The 27610-nt window shown below is 44.3% G+C and overlaps 1 long non-coding RNA gene across 1 annotated transcript in view; it reads left to right on the top strand.

The window, feature by feature from the left end:
• Positions 1 to 26265, top strand: part of LOC121282586 — a 46450-nt gene extending 20185 nt beyond the window's left edge. Inside the window, exon 2 of the long non-coding RNA XR_005944082.1 lies at positions 25825 to 26265. This is a non-coding gene — a long non-coding RNA (uncharacterized LOC121282586). The remainder of the gene's footprint in view (positions 1 to 25824) is intronic.
• The last annotated feature ends 1345 nt before the right edge of the window (positions 26266 to 27610 follow it).

The raw sequence follows: 27610 nt of genomic DNA, 5'->3' as shown, positions 1-27610 counted from the left end.
AGTGCTGAGGGAAAGCTGCACTCATGGGCAATCCATTTTGGCACTCCAGTGCAGTACTGAGGGAAAGCTGCACTCATGGACAGCCCACGTTGGCACTCCAGTGCAGCGCTGAGGGAAATCTGCACTCATGGACACCCCACGTTGGCACACCAGTGCAGTACTGAGGGAAAACTGCATTCATGGACATGCTGTTTCTTCAGTTGCAACATAGGACCAAAGTCCCATCTGTTTATGGTTGGCAGAAACTACAATAGCAATAAGTCTGTGTGACTTTAAATTCTTTTTACTAACTTTAAGTATATATTCCAAAAGATTTCGAAGCAATAGTTGACCTGCTTCTTTCATGTGTTCAAAGATCAGACTATATCTTTGGGCAAAAGATCAAATAGGTTTGTTCCCTTGAGTAAATTATCAAGCATACGCTGGGAAAGATTTTGTTTGTCCAGTGTAGACTGACACTGTGCTTGCAATCAACCTGAATAGCTGTCTTTATATTTTTGCCATCTGTTTACAGCTGCTAATCATTTATATGGGCGATGTATTGTGTTTGCTCACAAAATTAACAAGAAATGATAGTGTTTTTCCATTGAGGGGTTAAGCAGAAGATTCAAACAATATGGCCTTCTTCCAAAAGATGGTGTAATCCTTCTGCAGGATTTCAGAGACTGAAGCAAGCCTATCCCGTGCATCGCCCTCCTGTGTTTACAGAATCATAGAATGGTGCAGCACAGAGTGAGGTCATTCACCCTACCGTACCTGTGCCAATTCCACTACTTTTTATCTCATAGTTCAGCCATTACCCCCTTCAAAGACTTGTCGAATTTCTTATTGAACAAATTGAATCTACTTCCACTATTCTTCAGACGCCACATTCCAGATGAAAACATTCAGAAGAATATTTTCTTTATTCCCTGCACCCTGCCTTTTTCTTTTACTAATTATCTTAAATCTGTTTCTTCTGGTTACCGACTATTCGGTCATTGAAAATGTCAAAACCCTTTATAATTTTGCTCACCTGTATGAAATCTCCTCTTAACCTTCTCTACTCTAAGGAAGGTAACCCAGCTTCTCTGGTCTCTCTGCTTAACTGGAGTCCCTCATCCCCGGTATCATTCCAGTAAATCTCCTTTACACACTCTCTAAGGGTTTGCTATCTTTCCAAATGTGTGGTGTCCAAAACTGGACACAATTATATACTGTCAGCTATCTCTGCCCTCTTGTATTTGCAGGGGAGGCCAATTGAAAACCTACGCTTCTGCAGTTCACTGAAGTTGCCTCCTCCAGTGAGCCTACATAACAGTTTCTCAGCAGATTTACAAAGCCAACCAGAAAGCTTCCCCTACTAATGCCAGAACTGGAATATCTCTTGCCATCAGAATGGCTGGGCGTGATTTTTTTTCAATGATAAATATTTTTATTTCCAAGTACAGCAACAGCTCCAGAACTGCAAATTATTTGATCACATCATGCTATACATGGTGGAAATGAATCTAGATTCACAGTCAATTCAGGGTGAGCTTGTCAAACAGGTACTCTCCCATGCCATTCTCAGGGACTCCCAGAGTCTTTAGGTTGGTGATGTGATCTCCAAGCTTCTTGCTCATTTTCACTTGTTCATCCAAGTATTGAGTCTCCAGGAAGTCACAAAGATGAGGGTCAGTGTTCCCAGAGGAGAGCTTGTGCAGATCCAATATACTCTGGTTCACATTCTTCTCCATCTGCAGATCTCTGCATTGCCTCCAGACCTTTGCTCCTCTCATCCTGCTCTCATTTATTGGGTCCACCAGGTTGGTTTGGCTTCCACGTTTATTCTGGAATTTTATGAGTTTCTCAGCGTGTTCCCATTCCTCATGTGACTGCTCCTTGAAGAACTCAGCAAAGGGACGCAGGGCAACATCATCCTGGTCAAAGTAAGAGGACATGGAGAGGTAAACATAGGAGGAATAGAGCTCCAGGTTGATCTGCTTGTTAACAGCATCCTCACAGTCCTTGTGATAGTTCTGACACACTTGGTAGGCCACCTTCACCTTTAAAGTTGGAAGAAATTAAGTTCAAACAACAGCCTCACCTCTTCCCTCACAAGCTCTTCTCACTAACACTCCCTGCTCGAGCAACTAGTGTGTACACTGGATAAGATAGAACCAACTGAATTCACCTTGCAGAAGTCAGAAGTTTTATTCGTCATAGCTACAGAGACTCTTGGTCTTAATCTGAAGCCATTATTATGAGGGGTAACTAACTAATTTTGGGCTTTTGCAATTTATATATACATTGTAGAACATTATTATATTATTACTAATTAACTGTAAATAAATATTCCCTGTTTTGAAGAGAATTGGGCAGCATTGCACAAGACTTTATTATCCAAAATGAAGAAAACTGACCCCTTGATTATGTAACATCCACTTTCTTTCATCCAGCAGCTTTACTTTACTAAAACAGCCCAGAGCAGTTGACAGGATCATAATTCATGAAAAATTGTCAGTGAGCCAAAGAAAGAGATATGATGACAGGTGATCAAAAGGTTGGTCAAAGTGGTACATTTTAAGGACTGCCTTAAAGGAGGAGAGTGAGGTGGAGAGGTTTAGGGAGGATATTCCAGAGCCTGGGGCCTCTGCAATTGAAGATATGGTTGCCAATGATCACAGGAGCAGATGTTAATACTGGTGAACAAAGTGAAGCAGGCTGTGGAAAACCTTGAACTGCACAGAAACAAAGCTTATAAATTCAGAGGTAATATCTGGAGCTCTAGTTCTTAAGCATAACGTCATAAACAGTTTCTGGCTAGATTTTAAAATCCAGCTGTGTTTAATTTGCAAATCTTTTCTAAATATCAATAGTGTTTCTTAGATGTAGAAAATTTCTGGAAAAGGCAATACAGGACTTAAGAAACTGCAATACTACAGTTAACACAACTGAGGATTTCAACTCTTAACTGTCATTTGAATAGTTGTGTGCCAGTTTTTGGTTAGATCATTTCCAAATTAAGATGCACTGTGACCCCACCATGTTGCCATAGAAGTGGTGCTGCATAAGATGTGTGCTTTGAACTGCAGGCTTACAGCTAATGCAGGAGGATCCCGCACACAACTTCACCCTCAAACAATTCAGACAAATATTACCAGCTGTTACAATGGGTCCCCGATAGAGGATGAAATATAGAAGGGATCATTATTGTATAAATCAGTAATAACTTGTTTTTATATAGAACCTTCAAGAGTAGTAGAATCATAGGATTGTAGAAATCTACAACATGGAATGAGGATATTTGGTCCATCGTGTCTGTGCCGGTCAAGAAAGAGTTACTGAGCCTAATCTTACTTTCCGGCTCTCACTCTGCAACACTGTAGGTTTCTGCTTCTACCACACTTTCTGGAATATGGGAGGGCCAGAAACCAGGCTGTAGAGGTTCAAACTTAGAGATGGGAAGCAACATTTTCAAGTGCATGGAGAGGGAAGGGACATTGAAGATGGGGAGGTAGTTTGCAAAGACATGGAGTTGTTTTATTGAGGAGGGGATGATGATGGCAGCTTTGAAAGGGAAGGAGACAGTACCTGAGGAGAAGGAAACATTGACACTCTCGGTTAGCATGGGAAGGGAAATTGGGTGGTCAGCAGTTTTTTTGGGAATAGGGTTGTGCTGCTGTATGTGGGACTCCTGCATTCTTCACCCTGGGAGATTGTTTCAGAATCTCAAAACAGGGAAGTAGAGTCAAAATGCAGAAGGTGGAAAGAGGAAGTGAGTTTGCACCTTGGTTCTGCTGAGAAACTGTCTAATAAAGATGGTGTAATACTTGGTCCAAGTACATTGAAAAGTGATGTAAAGCATGCGTCTGTGCACTGCCCTCCTCTGTTCGTATACAGTGAGCTCACTGTGTGCTCGTGCAGACACGTCGGAGGGCAATTCAAACCCTACATTGCCTCATATGCAAATTCAATCTGCAGAGAGGGGCAATTGAGTTAGGTTCACTGGGATAGATGTTGCCTGTTGACTGGGCAGGTGAGCTGGTCAGTGCCAGTTCCAGATGTGAAAAAGACCCTCATCAAATTGAAGCCTTGATCTCATTTGCAATTGGCAAGCAGGCTGCAGATGCCAAACATGCATGGCGACCGCAGGTCACTGAATTCAAGCCTAAAAATCGAGCTGAAGCTGTTGGCAGCAAGGTTCGTTCAAAGGGAATTGGGGAGAGGGGGGACAGATTGCAATCACGAGGTATTGGGGTAATGTGGTATTGGAAGCACAGGTCATGGCTTAATACCCAAGAAGCACACTACTACACACCTGAGCCTGCAGAAATAGTTCAATGCTGACCTTTACCAGGCCTCAGCCTCTATCTCCAATGGAGCTGATCAAAGCCTGTACAACACAGGCTGTTTTTAATCCTGACTGATGAATCAATTGAGGCACCATTGATGTCATAATCCTAATTTCCAGTTTAGACACCAGGCAACCACTTTGGACACACAAATATACGCCCCTTTCATATGGCACTGGCTGCATCGCCGGTGGTAATGGGACGGAAAGCCACTGATCCCATTCTGAGGCCATTGCTACCCTCTTACCCCAGGCAAGGGCAGCTCAAAATTAAAAAAAGGAAAGAAAGACTTGCATGTCTACAGAGCTTCTTACAACAACCGACGTCTCAAAGCACTTTATAGCTAATGAATTACTTTTTGATGTGTAGTCACTGTTATAATGTAAGAAATGCAGCAATAATTTGCACTCAGCAAACTCCCACAAATAGCAATGTGATAACCTTTTTTTCGAATGATAAATATTGCCAGGACACAAGAGGTACCTCTTCTTCAAAAGAGTGTCATGGGATCTTTTACATTTATCTGAGGAGGCAGATACAGGACTTTGGTTTAACACCTCATCAGAAAGACAGCACCTCTGATAGTCCAGTACTCCCTCAGTACTGCACTGGAGTGTCAGCCTTGATTTTTATGCTAAGGCCCTGGACATGGAACTTAACCCCACCTTATTCAGCAGCCAAGGCAGCTATGCAACTCAGACTGAGGTAAATGGAAAGGCCAGTTCCTCAAGTGGAAAAATGTGAAGTAAATGTAGGTCAAAAACAGAATTACCTGGAAAAACTCAGCAGGTCTGGCAGCATCGGCGGAGAAGAAAAGAGTTGACGTTTCGAGTCCTCATGACCCTTCAACAGAACTAGGTGAATCCAAGGAAGAGGTGAAATATAAGCTGGTTTAAGGTGTGTGTGTGTGTGTGTGGCGGGGGTGGGGGGGTTGGGTGGGGGGAGAGAATTGGAGGGGGGTGGTTGGTTGTAGGGACAAACAAGCAGTGATAGAATCAGATCATCAAAAGACGTCACAGACAACAGAACAAAAGAACACATAGGTGTTGAAGTTGGTGATATTATCTAAATGAATGTGCTAATTAAGAATGGATGGTAGGGCACTCAAGGTATAGCTCTAGTGGGGGTGGGGGGAGCATAAAAGATTTTAAAATATTTAAAAATAATGGAAATCGGTGGGAAAAGAAAAATCTATATAATTTATTGGAATAAACAAAAGGAAAGGGGAAGAAACAGAAAGGGGGTGGGGATGGAGGAGGGAGCTCGAGACCTAAAGTTGTTGAATTCAATATTCAGTCCGGAAGGCTGTAAAGTGCCTAGTCGGAAGATGAGGTGTTGTTCCTCCAGTTTGCGTTGGGCTTCACTGGAACAATGCAGCAAGCCAAGGACAGACATGTGGGCAAGAGAGCAGGGTGGAATGTTGAAATGGCAAGCGACAGGGAGGTTTGGGTCATTCTTGCGGACAGACCGCAGGTGTTCTGCAAAGCAGTTGCCCAGTTTACATTTGGTGGTCTCTCCAATGTAGAGGAGACCACATTGGGAGCAATGAATGCAGTAGACTAAGTTGGGGGAAATGCAAGTGAAATGCTGCTTCACTTGAAAGGAGTGTTTGGGCCCTTGGACGGTGAGCAGAGAGGAAGTGAAGGGGCAAGTGTTACTCTTTTGCGTGGGCATGGGGTGGTGCCATAGGAGGGGGTTGAGGAGTAGGGGGTGATGGAGGAGTGGCCCAGAGGGAACGATCCCTACGGAATGCCGACAGGGGGGGTGAAGGGAAGATGTGTTTGGTGGTAGCATCATGCTGGAGTTGGCAGAAACGGCGGAGGATGATCCTTTGAATGCAGAGGCTGGTGGGGTGATAAGTGAGGACAAGGGGGACCTATCATGTTTCTGGGAGGGAGGAGAAGGTGTGAGGGCGGATGAGCGGGAGATGGGCCGGACACGGTTGAGGGCCCTGACAACGACCGTGGGTGGAAAACCTCGGTTAAGGAAGAAGGAGGACATGTCAGAGGAACTGTTTTTGAAGGTAGCATCATCGGAACAGATGCGACAGAGGCGAAGGAACTGAGAGAATGGGATGGAGTCCTTACAGGAAATGGCGTGTGAGGAGCTGTAGTCGAGGTAGCTGTGGGAGTCAGTAGGTTTGTAATGGATATTGGTGGACAGTCTATCACCAGAGATTGATACATCTTCCCTTCACCCCCTCTGTCGGCATTCCGTAGGGATCGTTCCCTCCGGGACACCCTGGTCCACTCCTCCATCACCCCCTACTCCTCAACCCCCTCCTATGGCACCACCCCATGCCCACGCAAAAGATGTAACACCTGCCCCTTCACTTCCTCTCTCCTCACCGTCCAAGGGCCCAAACACTCCTTTCAAGTGAAGCAGCATTTCACTTGCATTTCCCCCAACTTAGTCTACTGCATTCGTTGCTCCCAGTGTGGTCTCCTCTACATTGGAGAGACCAAACGTAAACTGGGCGACTGCTTTGCAGAACACCTGCGGTCTGTCCGCAAGAATGACCCAAACCTCCCTGTCGCTTGCCATTTTAACACTCCATCCTGCTCTCTTGCCCACATGTCTGTTCTTGGCTTGCTGCATTGTTCCAGTGAAGCCCAACGCAAACTGGAGGAACAACACCTCATCTTCCGACTAGGCACTTTACAGCCTTCCGGACTGAATATTGAATTCAACAACTTTAGGTCTTGAGCTCCCTCCTCCATCCCCACCCACTTTCTGTTTCTTCCCCCTCCCTTTTGTTTATTCCAATAAATTACATAGATTTTTCTTTTCCCACCTATTTCCATTATTTTTAAATATTTTAAAATCTTTTATGCTCCCCCCACCCCCACTAGAGCTATACCTTGAGTGCCCTACCATCCATTCTTAATTAGCACATTCATTTAGATAATATCACCAACTTCAACACCTATGTGTTCTTTTGTTCTGTTGTCTGTGACATCTTTTGATGATCTGCTCCTATCACTGCTTGTTTGTCCCTACAACCACACCACCCCCCTCCACTTCTCTCCCCCCACCCAACCCCCCAACCCCTGCCACACACACACACACACACACCTTAAACCAGCTTATATTTCACCTCTTCCTTGAATTCACCTAGTTCTGTTGAAGGGTCATGAGGACTCGAAACGTCAACTCTTTTCTTCTCCGCTGATGCTGCCAGACCTGCTGAGTTTTTCCAGGTAATTCTGTTTTTGTTTTGGATTTCCAGCATCCGCAGGTTTTTGGTTTTTTGCTTTTTTTGTTTTTATCTCTAAGTAACTGTAAGTACTGCCCAAACTAGGATCAAACAATTTATAGCATGTTTCAGTACATCTGGGAGCATGACATGCAAATTAATTTTTATGTTTCAGCCAAAGTTTTTATTGGTCAAAGCAAGCCAATAGGATCGCACAAGTGTCAATAAGATGAATGAACTGTTTTGGTCTTAATTCAGAGATGGATAGAGCAATGGGAACATTTCCTGCTCCCTTCAGCTTGTCATACATTCATTAATCCACATCTCAATTACTGCAATAGCCTCAGTTAACTTCAAATCACAGGGACAGCTTATCCAAGAGAATTGCATTCCCTCAGTATTGTCCTTCCAAAAGTGCAGCACTCCTTCAGTACTGAACACTAGATAGTGCAATTCTCCCTCAGTACTGCCTCTGCAACAGTGCAACACTCCCTCAACTGCTCCTTGGACAGTACAGCAGTCTCTTAGTACTGCTCCTCCAACAATGCAGCATTCCCTCAGTGCTGGCCCTCTGACTTGGAGCTTGTGATCAGATCTGGATACATGTACCCTCTCTCTAATGACTGGAACACTCTGCACTATGCTGAAAATTACCTGGGGAGGGAGCAAAGTATGAAGCTGGAGGGTGCCTGGGTTAAAACAATGTGGTTTATGTTGGCTGCTTGTCAGTAATTGGGAAGTTACTTATTTGATAGCTGTAACCTTACAGAGCTGTGCACACAGTGAACCACACCTGCTAAGTTCAGTTCTCGAGTTTCTTTCCAGCAGGGCGTATTATTATTAGTCTGAACAATCTCCTGCACCACCTCCTTTCTTATGATCCAATGAACAATCACTGGAATAGACCCTCATTTAACTTCACATTATGAGGGCAGCCTATCCAAAAGAATTGCATTCCCTCAGTAATGTCTCTCTTATGATTTCTTATGATTCAATAAACTGCTTTAATTATTCATGCAGTTTAGCTAAACTGCCTACTTAGTATAATCCAATTTGATCAATTACCAAATATACTTTCAACCATCAGCAAAGTGATGGAAGGTGTCATCAGCAGCACTATCAGGAGGCACTTACACCGCAATAACCTGCTCACTGATGCTCAGTTTGAGTTCCATCAAGGTCACTTGGCTCCAGACCTCATTATAACCTTGATCTGAAAATGAACAAAAGTGCTAAACTCAGGAGGTGAGGTGAGAGTGACTGCCCTTGACATCAAGGCCGCATTTGACTGAGTGTGGCATCAAGGAGCCCTAGCAAAACTGGAGTCAATGGGAATCAGGGGGAAAACTCTTCATCAATTGGAGTCATACCTAACACAAAGGAAGATGGTTGTGGTTTTTGGAGGTCAATCATCTCATTCCCAGGACATCACTGCAGGTGTTCCTCAGGGCAATGCCATTGAGTATATTCAAGACTGAGATCAATAGATTTTTGGACTCTAAGGGAATCAAGGAATATGGGCATGGTTCAAAAAGTGGAATTTGGTTGATGATCACCATGATCTTATTGAAACCAGAGAAGGCTCACGTTCCGAAACTGGGTCCTTCTGTCTTGGGCTCTAGGCGTGGGACTTGGTTCTCAGGCAGACTGTAGAAATACTCTGGTATCTGCTGAACACTTGTTTATTCGTACTACGTTTAAACAGATTACAGAGCAGAAATGTGCCTAAGCATTATTCCAACCTCTCTCTTCAGAGTCTAACACATGACTGACTGGTGTCAGTGGTACATCATCATCTACGTCATACATTAGCATATCCCATCTGTTGATTCCTTTATACTGCACCTCCCTCCCAAGTATGCTATCCTACTTTTTAGCAACAACATGAAATTATGGGCGTAATCGTCCCAGATTTGCACTAACTGCGGTTGCGGGAGGGTAAAATGACATTTTATCCGCCAACCGCAGTGGTGGCTTTTCATGCCGCATCATTCCAAACCCGTCGCATTAATTAGGCCATGGCGGGCAGGCTCTGATTCGTCTTCCATGCCGTCACCTCACCTCTTCATCAGGCCAGGCACCACATTTAAAGTATAGCCGTGCTCAGTGCTTCCAGCCCTAGACTGCAGCAAAGAAGACATAGTCCTAAAAGGCAAGAAGACTGCTGCCCTTGAGCACCTTTTGGAAGCCGTAGAGGCCCATTGTGATGTCCTCTACCCCCACTCTGGCTGCAGGAGGGGCAGCAACATCATCACTCCATCTTGGTAAGCGATGGCAGTGGTGATCAGTGCCAATGCTGCGCAGAAGAGGTTGGCCATCCAATGCAGGTAGAGGATGAATGATGTCATCCATGTAGCCAGGATATGACAATCATCTCATCACTCTAAACTCACACATTCAAGCCCATCACACATTCACTGGCATCTCACTCACTGCCAGCTCAAGGGGCATCACCCCCATTCTCCCTCACATCCCCTCACATATCCATCTGGCCTCATCTCCTCTGGCGACTGCCTCCTCAGCCCTCATCATCTTGAGGCCACTTGCACAGATCAACATGTGCTCCCACACACACCCTGGGATACCCTCCTTCCCCAGTACAGCCCTCACCCTGCAGCCTCTTCCTTTGCTTGAGGCCATTTCTTCCCCTTCACCAAACAAGCCCTAGCCCTGCAGCCATTGAAAAGCTACCCCCACCTTATAGCTGATCTGGTAGGTAGGGACCTGCGCGTGAGCCCCTCTAAAAATGATGTGTTGTGTCTGTGAAGCCTGGCGCTGATGACTGCGAGTGCTGCCCGAAGCAAAGTAGGCAAACAAACCTAGAAGTCCTGAGCAAAGTGCAGCCCGCCAAGTTCACGCCTTATATATCGTGTTGTGAAACACATCAATGTGTTTTCCCATCGACGTGGGCGGATGATCCAGTGGTGGGGGATGAGTCCAGCTTATAATGATATGCTGATGTATTACAATGAGGTTCCCAACGTCCAATGATGGGCAACACGGCCCGCCATCGACAGACAGTGTGGACGATCGCAAACAGGTTTAATGACGTTGTGAAACTGATTTTTGGCCTTCTCGCCATATTGTCTGCTGGTGCCACCAAACACACCTGATGCAGGTGGGCACGGAAAATCCAGCCCTATGTCTTTAACTATTGCCATTACATTTCTCTAACTCCCTTTTCACAATTACAGATTCTTGCCAACTCCAACTTCTTGCCCTCCCTAAGTCACAGTGTTGGGGGATTCAAACTCCCTCAGTTTTCTCAATCCTGAGGGAAGACATCTAGGAGACATGATGTCTTCCTCTTCTTTCTGGTAGGACATCGTTATCTGCAGAATAGGACAACACTTTCTCAGCATTGCTGTCAGCAAAGCTGGAAAGCAGAGTCTAGGTTTCAGAATGACTGAACTGCAAGGACAACAAAGACTCCTCAATGAAAGACTGACCCTAAAGAGAAGGCTGATGGGAATCGACCTGTGGACCCTCTGGGACTAGGAGAGAAGAGCTCAGGAAACTCTAAGGAACCTGTTGTTCCCTCGAAGGACTCTGGGAAGAAGGTTCTGAAGAGGAATGATCTTCAACTCCAGGAAAGACTGTTACAGCTGTATCATCAACTGCTGGATCAAAGAGTGAAAAGGCATTGAAGATCTGAGATTTCAATGAACTTAGATGATGAAGGAGAAAACAACCAACTTCCTGTCAGACTGTCAGGAAAAGAAGAAGAGATGACTTCCCAATGATTTTTCAGGAGGATTGTTTGCTTTCTGTAGGCACTGGTAAGAGATCCACACTTCTCTCTATATGAGGCTGCTCCACTATGGGCAATGGGAAGAATTACTGGGAATATGGAGACAAGACAGCCTCATCTTCTGTAATGAGAGAAATTTCCTGTAGACAGTGAACTCGGGGACAAGATTGCTGTACAGGATTCTGCAGCTTCAGAAGTGCTAAAGATTCTGCTGCAGCTTCTGTACTGACCTCCAGCTCTGGAGGGAAGGGACTTCCAGCTGGGACTGAAGTATGGGTGACACTGGACTCTCACCCTGGGTAGGTCCCAGTTCTCTAACAGTGTGATCCTCTATGGACTCTGACCTGGTCTCAGGAAAGGCATTCTCTGTGGAAGACTCTTCATGGACAACAGGAGATAGAGATAGAGTGGGAGATTCAGTGGAACTAAGATTGAAATGCTGCTCAGCCACTGGAAACACAGCTGAATTCTCTAAAAAGTCAACAGAGACTTCATATGGTGCGTCCATCAATGGGAAAGATGAATCATCCTCTAGGACTTCAACCTCCAACAGATCACTCAGCACTGTGAGGAATTCTTCTTCATCACTTTCTACTAGGAAGAGTCAATTCAGGTCCAGCGGGTCTTCATGGGGATGGTCACTGTCTGCTGCAGTTCCTCCTGTATCCTCCACCTGTGGCTTTACTTGGTGAAGAACTGAGAGATTCATAACTTCCTTGTCTGCCCTAGGTCTAGTGGATGGTGTCTCTGTGAAAGAAAGGAACTTACTGCTGAGTGTATACACCTCCTCAGCTTCTGAAGGCTGAATTTCCACTGCTTCTAAATAAAAGTTGAAGATTGTTCATGAAGGTCAGTGAGTCATTCAAATGATGAGCATCACCTGGCTTTTCTAGGATTCCTATAAGTGTGTCAACATCGCCGGTCAATAAGGATGTATATTGATTGTGAAGAACATAGAGAAATTCAACAATCTGTCACCCCTTATGGCTAAAAGGAGCAATCACTCTGCCTTTAATCAGAAGGCCTATGCTGTGTGGACCTTGTAACTTGATGCTTAATGTGGATGAAGGGTCATTGGCTGAAGCCAGTCAAGGTCATCCACTAACATGTCAACAGCAGCTCCAGTATCAATTTTAAAAGAAGCATTGAAGATTTGAATTTGGACTGTATTTAGCCAGTAGTCTGGATTAAGACTAGCTACTTCCCCTAGGAACTCTGTAAGGTTGTCATTTTCCAGACTTGCCATTTCTGAGAAAGAACGTGTTTCATGAATATTTCCTGGTCTGTGGCTTCAATTAAAATTGCCAGATTTGCAGAAATGCTTGAAATGTTCAGTTTTGCCACACTGGAAGCACTCTGTACCCCCTGCTGGGCAGTCTTGGTGTCTATGCTGAACATCTATGCAAGGATCTCAAAAGGCGTTTCCCGCCTTTTTGGTTGCTTTGGCAGGCTTTCATATTTGTATGGCCTACCCAATCTATGGAGCCATGTGAAGCCTCGGTGTTGCCATAAATGATAGCCCAGTTAAATGCCCTAAGCTTGGCCTACCTCATGTACTGGACCACTTAATCCATGTAAGATCATCTTTGGTTTGCAGGAAGTCAGAGAGTTTTTCAACCCAGACACCCACGACTATGCGATCACGGATTAGGTCATCCTTCAGCACCCCATATCCTCAAGAACTTGCTAGGTGATATCAATCGGTTAGGAATTATTCAATCAATTCTCCAGATCATTGCGACCACTGGTTAAAATATGCTCATTCAATTATTAATTTGCTTTGAGATAAAATAGGTGCTAAAGGCTTTAACAATGGAATCAAAATCCATGGCGGACTCCTGCCTTAGGAGAATGCTATCTGCTACAGATCCTACTGCACAAAGAAAGGAACTAACTTGGAGATTTGGCTGTTTCTTATGAAGCCCTGATGCTGCTTGGCACCAGAGAAAATGGCGTTTCCATAAATCCCACAGCTGGTCTCTCTGTGGGCCCTCAAGGCAGTCAAACACTCTGGGCGAGGACAAGGACTGATCACCAAGTATGGGTTTCATTGTCTCTCTCTAGTGTGCCTCCTTCTACTGCTGAAATTTATCCAGCTGTTTTCAAAGGTTTCTTCACTCTGTGGTACCTTCGACAACACTGATGTGTCCTTTACAACAAAGCCTCCATCGCTGCCATCAGGTTCTGAGTTTAGTCCCTTTGTCTTGGACTCAAGGCGTGGGACTTGATTCTTAGACAAACTGTAGACATAAACTGGTATTTGCTTAACACTTGCTTATTACTAGTAATCTAAACAGGTTACAGTAGGCACATAGGTCCTATAAATAATTCCAACCACTTTCTCAAGAGTCTAACTGACTGATGTCAGTGGTACACAATCATCTACATCACACATTAGCATATCTCATCTGTTAACCCTTTACATACAGCTCAACGAGCCAAATGGCCTATTCTTGCTCCTATTTCTTACGTTATTATAGGAAAGGCCTTTCTCCCAGGGCCCACTTTACCTCTCTCCTTTTTTCCCAGCCATTCATACAAACATACTAACATACAAAATAGGAGCAGAATTAGGCCATTCAGCCCCTCGAGCCTGCTCTGCCATTCAATATGAAGATAGCTGATCTGTTTGTGTTTTGAATTCCACATTCCCATCTACCTTCGATAACCTTTGATTCCCTTGCCTAACAAGAATCTATCTACTTCTGCTTTAAAAATATTCAATGGCCCCGCCTCCAGCATCTTCTGAGGCAGAGAGTTCCAAAGTCGCACAACCCTCTGAGAGAAAAAAATTCTCCTAATCTCTGTCCTAAAAGGGTGACCCCTAATTTTAAAACAGTGCCCCCTAGTTCTGGACTCACCCGCAAGAGGAAACATGCTTTCCACGTCCACCTTGTCAAGGCCATTCAGGATCTTGTATACTTCAATCAAATCACCCCTCACTCTTCTAATCTCCAGTGGAAACAAGCCCAGACTGTCCAACCTTTCCTCATAAGACAGCCCATTCATTCCGGGTATCAATCTAGTAAACCTCCTCTGAACTGCCTCAATGCATTTACATCCTTCCTTAAATAAGGAGACCAAAACTGCACACAGTATTTGAGATGCGGTCTTACCAAGGCCCTGTTTAACTGAAGCATAACATACTTACTTTTATGTTCAAACCCTCTCGTAATAAAGGATAGAATTCCATTCGTCTTCTTAACTACTTTCCACCACTGCACACTAACGTTTTGCACTTGAATATCTAGATCCTTCTGCATCTTGGAATTCTGTAGTTGTTTTCCATTTAAGTGATACTCTGCTTTTTTTTAATCCTTCCTGCCAATGTAAACAACTTCACGCATTAAACTCCATCTTCCAGATTTTTGCCCACTCACTCAACCTATCTATATCCGTCTGCAACCTCCTTATGTCCTCTTCACAACTTCCTTTCCTACCTGTCTTTGTGTCATCTGCAAAGTTAGCTGCCCTCATCTAAGCCTTCACTCCCTTCATCTAAGTCATTGATAGAAATTGTAAAAAGTTGAGGCCCCAGCACAGATTCCTGCTGGACTCCACTCGTTACATCCTGCCAATCAGAAAAAGACCCATTTATGCATATTTTCTGTTTTCTGCCAGTCAGCCAACCCTCTATCCATGCTAATATGTTACCCCCTACACCATGTGCTTTTATTTTCCGTAATAACCTTTGATGTGGCACCTTATCAAATGCCTTCTGGAAATCCAAGTATAGTACATCTACAGTGTCCCTTTTATCCACAGTGCATCCTCAAGAAAAGATGTCCGCCTGTCCCCTTCCCTACCTCACCCCTCGTAACTTTTCCTCCTGCAGTGTATCGACCATTTTGTTTTCTTTATTTGGCATTGAGGCTCCTTCATTACATTAGCCTTGTACTCACTCACCTCATTCACCTCTTCTCTCCCTCTCTTTCTCTCCCCTGCCCTCCTTCCTATACCTCCCCTCCATTCTTTCTTCTACCTCCCTCTCTTGCTCACCCCCTCCCAATCCCTCTGTCTCTCACTCCCTCCCTTCCTCTCTATCTCTCACACCCTCCCTCTCTAATTCCCTCCTTCTCTCTCCTCCTCTGCTCTCCTGCTGCCATTCCCTCTTCCATCCCCTTTCACTCACTCCCTCCCACTGAATACTAAAGATGCAGAAATATAAAGAACATGAAATATAAAGGTAAGCTGTTGAAAATGAACAGCAGAGTATTGATGTGAAAGAGAAGGAAAGGCTGGACAGTTCCTGGGCAGGCGGAAAAATCACATTCAAAAGTTTAACAAGGACAATAACTCAAAGCTTTTACGAGAAAGTAGAGGAGAAATGCCAGTTATCAGTCATGAAATCTGAACCATTATTTGCTCTCCCACAGACAGCTAATGGACTTTATTAACCTATTATTAGGCTTTAAAATATTGGGAAGAGGTGTAAAGTGCTTTGCATTATAAGAAGGTCAATTCAAATAAGGGTTAAAGGTGCAATGGCAACAACTTGTGTCCTCTATAGCAGGTCTGGCACACAACATGTCTCAATGCCAAATAAGGAAGACAAAATGGTGCATATACAGCAGAAGGAAAAGTTATGAGAGTCGGGGTAGGGAAAGGGACAGAAGCACATCTTTTTCTGAGGAGATTTTTTAAGTTGGGGTTGGGAATCTAGTTGAGGAGGTCTGGATGGCAGAAACATTGAAGCTGGAAACAAGCAGCCACCTGTGGTGGATGAAGAGAGCAGAAGCATCAACAAGAGAGATGGGAGAGAGGATACGGCAAGACCCTGTAATTACACAGCAGCACGCTGAATCCGAGAAGTGCACTGTTCACCTCCACAAGGTAAATTAAAAGGTAAACAAGTTAAGACACCATGTAGTGCTTGTAGTCTACTGCTTGTACCCTAGCTCACACCAAGTCCTGTTCATTTATCACCTCTGTGTATGCTCACCTACATTTGCTTACAGTCCAGCAGCAACATGAGGTGAAATGAGTATAGGGGCACTGGAGAGATGCAAAACAGATTTACAAAAATTATACCAGAACAGAGAGATTATAATTATCAGGAAAGACTGAACAGGTTGAAACTCTTTGCTCTGGAAGAAAAGACTGAGGTGTGATCTAATGGAATCCTTTAAAATTATTAAAGGCTTTGATGGGGTGGACAGGGAATATGCATTTCCATTTGTGGGGGAGTCCAAAACTTGACAATTTGAATTTAAGTAGGTCACTAAAAAATGCAATTGGAAATTCAGCAGAAATGTCTTAACTTGAAGGGTTCTCAAAATTTCCACATTTTTCATATCATCAACAAGGGTATGACTTTTGGACCTTTATGGCAGAGGACCCAACTGCTGAGTTAAATGTAAAACCCTGCAGACAGGAGTCTAGGTCCATGAAGGCCTGCGACTGGATATGTCCAGGCTTGTTGAGTGCAGTGTGGATTATTGCTTGAAACCAGACAACAAGAGGAGACAGAATACACATTCTTCCCTTTAATACAACCAACCCAGATGAAAGACTTCATCTTACACAAAACTAAAGCCCATCAAAATCTTGCATAAATAATCACTACTAACTACTAAGGCAGGAAGGCAGCAATCAATGCAATTATGCGAACCTATCAATACTCCACATATACAATGGCTTGCAGTTCAAGACTAGATATGGGGACAAGAAGACATCGAGAAACATCATGCAAGCCCATTAAAAACAACGAGACAACAATCACCTGAAGAAGCCCACCAAAATCAGACAAAGAACTAACCTTGATCAGATAAGAAATTCTAAAAACAGTATAATTGGGCCACCAGTTATGAAGGGAGGGGTTGAGCAGTTTTTGGAGTGGTTGAAGCAGAATTTAAGTAGGGAGGAGATCTGTAGGTTTGCAGGCCTGCCGGCAACATCATGGCGAGGGGCACGTTGTGGCAGGCCCAACCGAAGACAACAAGGCCGCAACCACAGCCCTCCACGTAGATCGACCACCCACAACCGCTCCTTCCACCCAACTGAAGAAATATCGCAGATTCCACAGACCAGGGCCACATGGGTCGGCAGGCCCCAGAGGACACAAAGAGCATACCCCAAAACTGCAATTGGCTTACCTGGCTGGATTTCGAACTGTCAAGGAACCCTGGTTGGTGAGCATGATCCCTGACCTCCCCTAGTTCAATTTAGTTAGGTTTTGGGGGTGGGACAAGAGTAAGGGGATTAGTAGCGTGATTTTCCCTTGTTATGCCATGTGTTCCCCATTCTTAACTAAGTGTACTTTGTAGGTCTGTCTAATCTCAGTGTAATCCTAATGTTATAAATTCATTTGTGACTTCAATAAACCCAGTTTTTTTTTCTTGCACCAAAACAAGTTGTCTGCTGCACTTTGTCGCAACCCCCAAATATGTCCAATGTCTAGAACGCAGGGAGTGGGAGTGATTCGAACCGCTCAGAAGTCAGAGGTGAAGCTGACACACACCACCACCCTCTACAAACTCAGAGGGGGAGGTGAAAATGAGGAACTGCCACCATGTGGAGCGATTGAGGGGAAGAGAATTAGATACCAGTACAGTTAATGCGAAGCTTGCTAAGTACATGAGAAAGTGATGAGTCACTTTGATAGAGTTAGCTGAAGCAGGGTGAGAGTACGGTCATGTTGACCATAAATATTGACCAGTTGAATCAAATGGCTTGTTACTGTACTGTGAATACAATGTAAAATTCTCATCTTTGTGTTCAAATCACTCAATGGCCTTGTCCCTTCCTATCTCTGTTACCTCCTACAATCCTCCAAAGTCTGTTTGTTTCTCCAATTTTGGCTGATCATCCATCCATCACTCCATCATTGAAGGCCATCCCTTCCTGATGTTCTGGAATTCCCTCACAAACCTCTCCATCTCCAACTCACCCTCATTTTTAAAACCTATCCTTGACCCTTTGGTGGTTCTCCTTATGTGGTTCACATAACTGTGTTTGACAATTGTTCCTGTGAAGTGCCTTGGGATGTTTTACACTGTTAAAGGTGCTATTTAATTGTAAGTAGTTATCGGTTTGTTTATCAAGGGCTTTGAAAGCTTGTACACCAAAGCTCACTAAGTTTATTGTTTCAGCCTCTGTAAACATTGCTATGATCCAGTACCGCCCATGCCATACACCGTCACATGTTTTCCAACTCCTTACCAAGTGCCAGGACATTCAGAATTAGACTGCATTGCGAAAATCCACTCTGCTCACACTGTAAAAAAAACATTCTTTGCTGGTTTCAAATAGCCATAATCTCATCTTATTTGTTCATGTCAAACACAGAGGAACAACCTTTCCCAAGGCACTGTGGAAACAGGACACATGTTGAATAGACCAAGATTAAAGGTCACAATGAAACTGGAGGCAGCTTACTGCATTTCACCTCTTGTTGAGCTTGATAGCTGGAAACTAAATCTTATCAGTAGACATTAGCAAAACCTTCAGTGTCTGCCACGACTCACCCTGCACTGTAAACAAAACAACTCCTGCAGTATAACAGTAGAATAAATCATACAATGGGATAAAGTGATTCAACCCTGCCAACCCAGCCTTCCATATAGCCCATGTACGACCTCTTGTACCAATGTTGGTTCCTTGCCAATTTCACATACGTTGAATTATATTATGCACCCTAAATTGATGGCCTGTTCCATGTGATATTTCAGTGACCTGAGTAACTCCAAGATCAATTCATTTCACACTGCTGAAACTTGAAACAATCAACTTACTCAACATTGGTGTCCAGATTGAATTTTACCAGGACTTTTCTCTAGAATAATGATTTAGCAAATCTCATCTCCACATCCCACCCACTCCCTGGGCTAAAGTTCTGGAATAATCAGTCTAATCTGAACCCTGTGTTAACCATCTTAAATCACTTGCCTTGTTTCATGTGATACTTAATTGGTCCAAGTGGCTCTAAGATCAATTGCCAATGCATTCAGCCATCTTAAACTGTTCTTATCCTTATAAAAAAAGACCATAATTCAATTTATAGGACACCATTCACAACCACAGGGCCTTCCAAAGTAATTTTGAAATATAGTTATTGTTGTAATGTACTAAGCCCGCCAGTCAATTTGGACTTAGCAAGATCCCACAAACAGCGATGAAACACTGACAAGGTCATTGTTTTAGTGAAGTGGGTTGAGGAATGAATATTGGCTAATGCTTCAAAAAAATCGATCTGATTACATAACTGGCAGGATTGTAGGTCAGCTGTGGTTCAGTTATAGCAATCTTGTCTCAGAGTCAGCAGGCTGTGGGAGACTTATTACAATTTCATTCTTTGTAATTCATGTTAATTGTAGTGCTGCCACTCACCATGATTTCTGCCACTGGCAGGAGTGGAAAATTCCACCCATAGTTTCATGTTGTTGTTAAAAAGTAGGATAGTATTCTAGTGTTTTTCACATGTCGATGCAGACTCAGTGGGCCGAAGGGCCTCTTCTGCACTGTATGATTCTGTGATTCTATTCGTGAGGGGGTGGAGAGGAGGATGTAGTATAAAGGGTTAACAGATGGGATATGCTAATGTATGATGTAGTTGATGATGTACCAATGACATCACTCAGTCATATGTTAGACTCTCCAGAGAGAGTTTGAAATCACGCCTAGGACCAACATGCCTACTCTGTAATCTGTTTACATGTAGTATGAATAAACAAGTGTTAAGCAGATATCAGAGTATGTCGACAGTCTGTCTAAGAACCAAGCCCCATGACTACAGTCCAAGACAGAAGGATATACCTCCCAACACCATGGTTTTATGGTTTCTGATGATATCAACTGGCCCTGCTGAGTTGAGAGATGAATGGAGAAAACACATCCTGAACCATTTGTTGAGGATTCTATCATTGAGAGCAGCAAGTTCCTTACAGTGCAGTCTACACCTTGCTCATTTTCCCCTGAGCTCTTGCCCTGCCAGATGAACCTGAAATGTTTTCTTTTTACTGATCTGTTCTTGACAAGCCTGGTATCTTAGGGAAGATATCTCAATATTAAATGTATCAGATTCCATGTTGATCAGGCTGCAAGTTGTCTGTCAATCCCATGTACCTGGTCCTGATTTTCCAGCTTGCCAATCAAAGAAGTGGAATCTTCCTTCTTTTAGTTTTCCTGGTACAATGGATTCCATCTACTCTAAACTCCAAGCCCCCATTGAAACAGATGGGCCATGGTGGGTCAGCACCTTATTGGTCAGGGCTGCCTCACTTGAGGTAGGCAGTGGCTGACCAGTGGGACATGATGGTCCCTCCCACTATTGGAGATATCTCATAGCACCCTTTCTCTGTGCCAATTGATTTTGGTATTTTCACTAGTAACTGCTGTCTCCTGTGTTGTGTCAACGATCCATAGTGAAACTGGAGTCTCCTCTCTGGGCCACAAGCCTGGGAAAAATTTATGGAGACCCTGTGCTGCCCAAACATCAGGGTCCCCCTCTCAACCTCCCTTGCTGAGCCCAAATGAATGCAAAGCATTACATTTAGCACCGGCTTGGCTGCAGGAGTTGCTGGAAAGATTACGTATTTGAACATCGGTCCAATTTTAACCTCTACACTGGATTTTTTGCCAGGGTTTACTCCCTTAGCCTCCAACTCTCCCGGGGTTTCCGCAAGGCAGTGGAGATACTTGCCAATAGCTTGGTGGTTCTTGAAAGCCAGGGCATGCCTACACATCACATGTCAGGGGATCAAACTTCATGCGACTTCCTGGGAAGCTTTAGACTGAGGCTGCGAGGGACCCAGTTTATGTGCATTGTCTCGAGGAGAAACAGCTGAGGACTTGCCAATAGAGAGACTGTGTACTGACAGGGAGAGATTGTATACTGACAGGGAGAAAGACGGTGCACTGACAGGGAGAGCTGGTGTACTGACAGGGAGAGGCTGTGTATTGATAGGAAGAGGCTGTGTGGTGACAGGAGAGGTGGTGTACTCATAGGCAGAGGATGTGTAGTGACAGGGAGAGGCTGTGTGGTGACAGGGAGAGGCTGTGTACTGACAGGGAGAGGCTGTGTGGTGACAGGGAGAGGCTGTGTACTGACAGTGAGAGGCTGTGTGGTGACAGGGAGAGGCTGTGTACTGACAGTGAGAGGCTGTGTGGTGACAGGGAGTGGTGGTGTACTGACAGGGAGAGGCTGTGTGGTGACAGGGAGATGATGTGTACTGACAGGGAGAGGCTGTGTACTGACAGGGAGAGGCTGTGTACTGACAGGGAGTGGTGGTGTACTGACAGGGAGAGGATGTGTAGTGATGGGGAGAGATGGTGCACTTACAGGGAGAGATGGTGTACTGACAGGGAGAGACTGTGTAGTGACAGGGAGAGACTGTGTAGTGACAGGGAGATATTGTATCTTGACAGGGAGAGGCTGTGTACTGACAGGGAGAGGTTGTGTACTGACAGGGAAAGGCTGTGTACTCACAGAGAAAGGCTGCAAACTGCCAGAAAGACTGTGTACGGTCAGAGACAGACAGTGTGCGACCAGCCAAGACTGATCTGACAGGGAGAGAGTGTATAATGACAGGGAGACGCTGATCGGACAGGGAGAAACTGTGAACTGACAGGGAGAGTCTGTGTAATGACAGGGTGAGACTATTTACTAACAGAGAGAGGATGTGTAGCGACAGGGAGTGGCTGTATCCTGACAAGGAGAGGATGTTTGCTGATAAGGAGAGACTGTGTAGTGGCAGGATGAGGCTGTGTACTGATAGGGAGAGGCTGTGTCATCTCGGGCAGAGGCTGTTACTGAGAGGGAAAGATGTGCGCTTTTGGCTCTCTTTTTCACATTGCTGCCAGCAAGTGGTGTGGGTGGAAAATGAAAAGCAAACTTGGACTAAAAAGCAGCAAGCATGTCAACTGTATTCAACAAATTTATCATATCAACCTGTTGCACACGCTAACGTGATGGAGTGTGATCGGATGGAAAGAGTGTAATGGAGATAGAGACAGTGTGATGGAGATAGAGAGAGTGAGGGTGTGATGGAGATAGAGAGAGTGAGGGTGTGATGGAGATAGAGACAGTGTGATGGAGATAGAGACAGTGTGATGGAGATAGAGGGAGTGTGATCGAGATAGAGGGATTGTGATAAAGATAGAGGGAGTGTCTGGCAGCATCTGTGGAGAGAAACAGAGTTAATGATTTGAGTCGAGTACGGCTTCCTCAGAATCAGAATGGGGTTAGAGAGATTGAGATGAAGGTAGAGGGAATGTGATGGAGATATACAGAGTGTGATGGAGATAGAGGGGATGTGATGGAGAGAGAGAGAGTCTGTTATGGAGATAAGAGAGTCAGGCACATAGCACAGGAGACCCCTGAGTTGATCTTGTTCGCTAACAGGTTTTCTATTTTGGATACTGGTGAGGATGTTAGTTCCTCAGAACAGTGCAGTCTGAGCCAAGCCTGTGGTGACATGGGTGGCTTAGCTGCACAGGAAAGGATAAAGAAGAGGACTTGGCAGGGTGAATGCAGAAAGGACATTTCCTTTTGGTGTAGGAGGGAGGGCATCTGATTTCTGAGTCATTGGGACCAGTTCTGGGCCAGGTGGGACCTGTACAAGGTGGATGGGCTGCATCTTAGCAGGACTGGGACTCAGTCCTCGCAGGGGGATTCGCTAGTGCTGTTGGGGAGGGTTTAAACTAGATTGGCAAAGGGCTGGGAACCTGAGAGGGAGCACAGATTGGAGGGAAGCAAAACTGGTAACAGGAAGGAGAAAAGTAGTAAGCAAAATTAGAAGTCAGACAAAGTGAAGGAAAGTGTCCAATAAGATCAGAATGCAGAATAATGTTAAAAGACAGAATTAAGGGCACTTGTCTGAATGCACGCAACATTCACAACAAGGTAGATGACCTGAAGGCACAAATAGAAGTAAATGGGTATAATTTAATTGCCATTACAGAGACATGGTTACAGGGCAACCAAGACTGGGCACTTAATATTCAAGATTATTCGCTTTTTAGGAAGGGTAGGTGTGGTAAAGCGGAGTACCATGTACCTTTAAGAGAACGCAAGTGGACTAACCATGTGGCAGCACTAACCAATCACTGTACAGCGTGGGCTACTGGTTAACTGTAATTCTAGTGCTGAGGTGGTTGTGGGAGCACGCAAGGTTTTAGCGCTCTGCCTTCTGTTGCAATAAACAATCACAGTTTGTTCTTATGTCGGTCTCTCTCCATTATTGATAGTATCAACTAACAGGTGTATATGAAGGCATGCAATTTGAGTTTACTCAACTAGTGAATTTATAGACTCAAGGCATAAAGCTGAAAATAGCAGAAAATAGCACCCTGAGCGAGAATCCACAAGATGGGTTAGCAAAACATTAGAAAGAGAACCTGTACTTATGCTTTAAAATAGACAGCAATCAGATCAGAAAGCAGTGCTGCAGTTTCAAATTCAAAAGAGAAGAGAAAAGAAAATAAACCGCAGAATTGTGATCATGGTGATCCCGCCAAAACTCAAGAACAGCGTGAAACACAAACCCAGCACAGAAAAGCCGACAGCTGCAGAGAGGGAGTTTTTAAAAAACGGTGACTGCTCTTAAAGTGGCAACACATTCAAAGAGGTACATGCAAGAAAAATGGCTATAGACAGAAAATTATAAGAGACTGCAAAGAGAGGACAACTCTGCGGAAGGCAAAACACGAATCGATTGACGGCAGTCAAGAAAGCCGTGGTAAGTCAAACACCTGAATTCGTCATTAACTGGAAGTCCATCAGAAGTGCAGTCTCCTTGCAGTCATTCACAATGCCGCAGTTCAGGCATGTCGATCCATTTGACCCCATTTCAGAAGACTGATCACAGTATGTCGAATGCCTAGCGCTCCTTTTTACCGCTAGTGATATCGCGGGGGAAGGAAAATAAGAGGCAATTCTTGTCCACATGTGGGAGCAAAACATACAGGCTGATCTACAGCCTCATGTCACCTAATACCCCTGACTCAAAGACTTTCAATGAGTTAATAAAAAATGTACAAAACCACCTGAGACCAAAGCCCTCAGTCACTATGTAGCACTTCAAGTTCAATTCATGCGATTGGCTTCCGGAGGAGACAATAGCTGACCTTGTTGTCATTTTAGAGGCATTAACTGAACATTGTGAATTCAGAATGTCCATTATTGATATGTTGAGAGACCGACTGATATATGGGATTGGAGATGATACTATTGAAAGGCGTTTGCTAGCCGAAGTTAATCTATACGTAGATAAGGCATTAGAATTAGCCACAACCATGGAGAGTGCTGGTAGAAATTCAGAAGCTATAAGAGATGCACAAAATGGCGCCGTCTATCTGGTAGGCTGGGAAAGAGCAGCAACAAAAGGCAGGAAAACATCGGACCCCACAGAGAGGTGGGAAACACCCCCTATGTACAGATCAGTAAAAAAAACAGCAGTACCACAGTGAAAACCTACAAAATGAATGAGATAAGTGCATCCAGGCTTCCAGAGGGCAATCGACAATTCAAACAAGTCAAGTGCTTTTTCTGCCACCTCCATGGTCACATAAGGTGGCACTGCAGAGAAAGGCTGAGGCAGCATTTTAATGACAAAGGGAGAAATTGTGACATATATCACATGGAAGAACCAGAAGAAATAGAATCAGACATTCTGAAATAACCTGAAATATAACCTGAAAGAGGGTAGAACCAAGCCAATCCAAGTAGTCATTATAGTCAATGGACAACCTGTTAAGATGAAAGTTGATACTGGAGCGTTGAATGCCTGTCATTGGAGAACATACATTCAGATACTTGGATAAAGGAACCCATCCTTTAAGATTGGAAGTTTTGGACACTAAACTGAAAACATACATGGATGAAGAAATAAGGCTGAAAGGAATATGTCAAGTCAAGGTGCTGTATGAAGAACAGTCTGCAAAATTATCCCCAGTTACAATGTCAGGTAGGGGACTGAGTCTCCTCGGAAGGAACTGGCTGGGAGAGATAAACCTTGAGGGCCTGCTAAGTTCCTGATTTGAAACCAGAAGTGTTGCAGCAAGAAAAAATGAGCATGTAAAGACCCAACAGGAGAAGCCCATAGAAGTGTTACACCAGGACAGAGTTCAAGTTGAAGTCAGCATCCCTCAAAAAGAAAAGGAAAACCTATAAAGGACTTTTGTGCGCTACAAAATTCAATCAGCTCCCAATTTGTGCCACTGAAAAGATATGAAAAAGGAAAGGAAGAGTTAAAGCTGTCTCTGGTCGAGTTAAGGAACGAATTAGCTGAGAAGCGGCACCAATTTGAGATTCTCCAGGAAACTATTAATGAGAATAGGAAAGAATTGAAAGAGCTGAAGCAGTAGCTGTGTAAAAGCCCTGAAGTTTTAAAACTAGAAAGCCCTGAATTCTCAGAAGAACTGTCAGAAAACCCAACTATTGAGCTCACTCATGTTCAGCTTGTGCCTGAGTCTAGTCCAGCCAATAGAGAAATTAAAGAGATCGAAATATGGATAAGTGGTACCAAGAAAAGAACACACAGGAAGACAAAGCCTCAAAAAGAAAAGCAAGACTTTTATTCTCTCTGTGTTGCTTTATGCTTGTTGCCCTTTATCTGTTTCAGCTTGGAGGGGAGGGGCAGCAGGAGTGAACATAGCTGCACCTGGAAGATGGTAAAATCTTCTACTGAGGGACCTATTGGACAACTGACCCCTGAAAAGGAGGTCATGGAAAAACCAGCCGAGGTTGTTGAACTGTGATGCTCAAAACATCTGAGAAAAGCTCCTGAGAGACTTGATTTGTAAATAGTTATTACTGTAAATAGTTCACATGTTATTAAGTTTGTCAACTGTATTTTTTAAGTAAAGGGGGAGGGATGTGGTAAAGTGGAGGGCCGCGTACCTTGAAGAGAATGCAAGTGGACTAACCATGTGACAGTACTGACCAATCACTGTGTAGCATGGGCTACTGGATAACTAAGTCCAGAGCTGGAGGTGGTTGCAGGAGCATGCAAGGATTTAGTGCTCTGCCTTCTATTGCAATAAACAGTCACAATTTGTTCTTATGTTGGTCTCTCTCCATTATTGATAGTGAGCATCAACTAACAAGTATATATGAAAGCGTGCAATTCGAGTTTACTCAACTAGTGAACTCATAGACTCAAGTCATAAAAGTAGGCAAAAGGGAAAAGAGGTAGGGTAGCGCTGTTAATAAGGTCAAGATCAATACTTCAGTGAGATAGAATCTTAGATCGAAGGATCAAGATGTATAATCGGTTTGATTGGCGCTAAGAAACATCAAGGGGCAGCAAAACTTGGTAGGAGTTTTTAGGCCACCAAACTGTGGTGCTAATGTTGTGCATGGCATCAATGAGCGAATTAAATGCATGTAACATGGATAATTCAGGAAAAATGGGTGACTTCATTTTACATATAGACTGGGTAAATTAAACTAGCACTAACTCTGAGGAAGATGAATTCCTGGGCCTAAGTTTTCAGGATGATCCGAAGAGTCGGTGGGAAACACATCCCCGCCGACTCCAGCAGCCCCGATGCCATGTCACGCTCGAACAAGTGTCGGCTGGTGTAAGGTGGGACTTCCACCCCTCACTCAGGCCAAAGTCCCACCTTGAAGAGCTGCAGGCTAATTTGATTAGCCGGCAGCTCACCAGTGCCTCCAGGCACAGCACTGCAGTGGCTGGGAGAGGCTCTGCAGGGAGATGACTAGCACTAAGGCCGGGATTTTCTATGCCCTCTGGCACTGGACGTGTTTGGTGGCATGAACGGGCAACATGGCAAGAAGGCAAAAAATTGATTTCATGACATTGTGAAAACAGTTTGCGATTGTCTGCTCCACCTGCAAATGCCGGCCGCATTGCCCGCTATTGGATGTCAAGAACCTCATGGTAATACATCAGCATATCATTATAAGGCCAGCCCACCGGGCTTGGGGCGGGCTTGGGGCGATATGGCGTGAAAAGCCACCATTGCGGTTGGCAGGTAAAACATCTTTTCAAGGGGGGGTGGTGACATAGTGGTATTGTCACCAGATTAGTACTCTAGATACCCAGGGTAATGCTCTGGGGATCTGGGATCCAGGTTCAAATCCCACCATGGCAGATGGTGAATTTGAATTCAATGTAAAATCTGGAAATAAAAGCCTAATCATGAAACCAATGTCAATTGTCATAAAAACCTATCACTATTGTCCTTTCGGGAAGGAAATCTGCTGTCCTTATCTGGTCTAACCTACATATGACTCCAGACCCACAGCAACGTGGTTTACTCTTAACTGTGCTCCAAAATGGCCTAGCAAGCCACTCAGTTCTCAAGGGCAATCAGGCTAGGCAATAAATGCTGAACCAGCCAGCGATGCCCACATCCCATGAATTAATTTTTAAAAAGTTGCTC

This window comes from Carcharodon carcharias, chromosome 9 (assembly GCF_017639515.1).
Source record: "Carcharodon carcharias isolate sCarCar2 chromosome 9, sCarCar2.pri, whole genome shotgun sequence".
In the NCBI taxonomy this organism is placed as follows: domain Eukaryota; kingdom Metazoa; phylum Chordata; class Chondrichthyes; order Lamniformes; family Lamnidae; genus Carcharodon; species Carcharodon carcharias.
The sequence above is the reverse complement of the archived record's forward strand: the minus strand, read 5'-3'. Positions and strand labels throughout refer to the sequence as shown.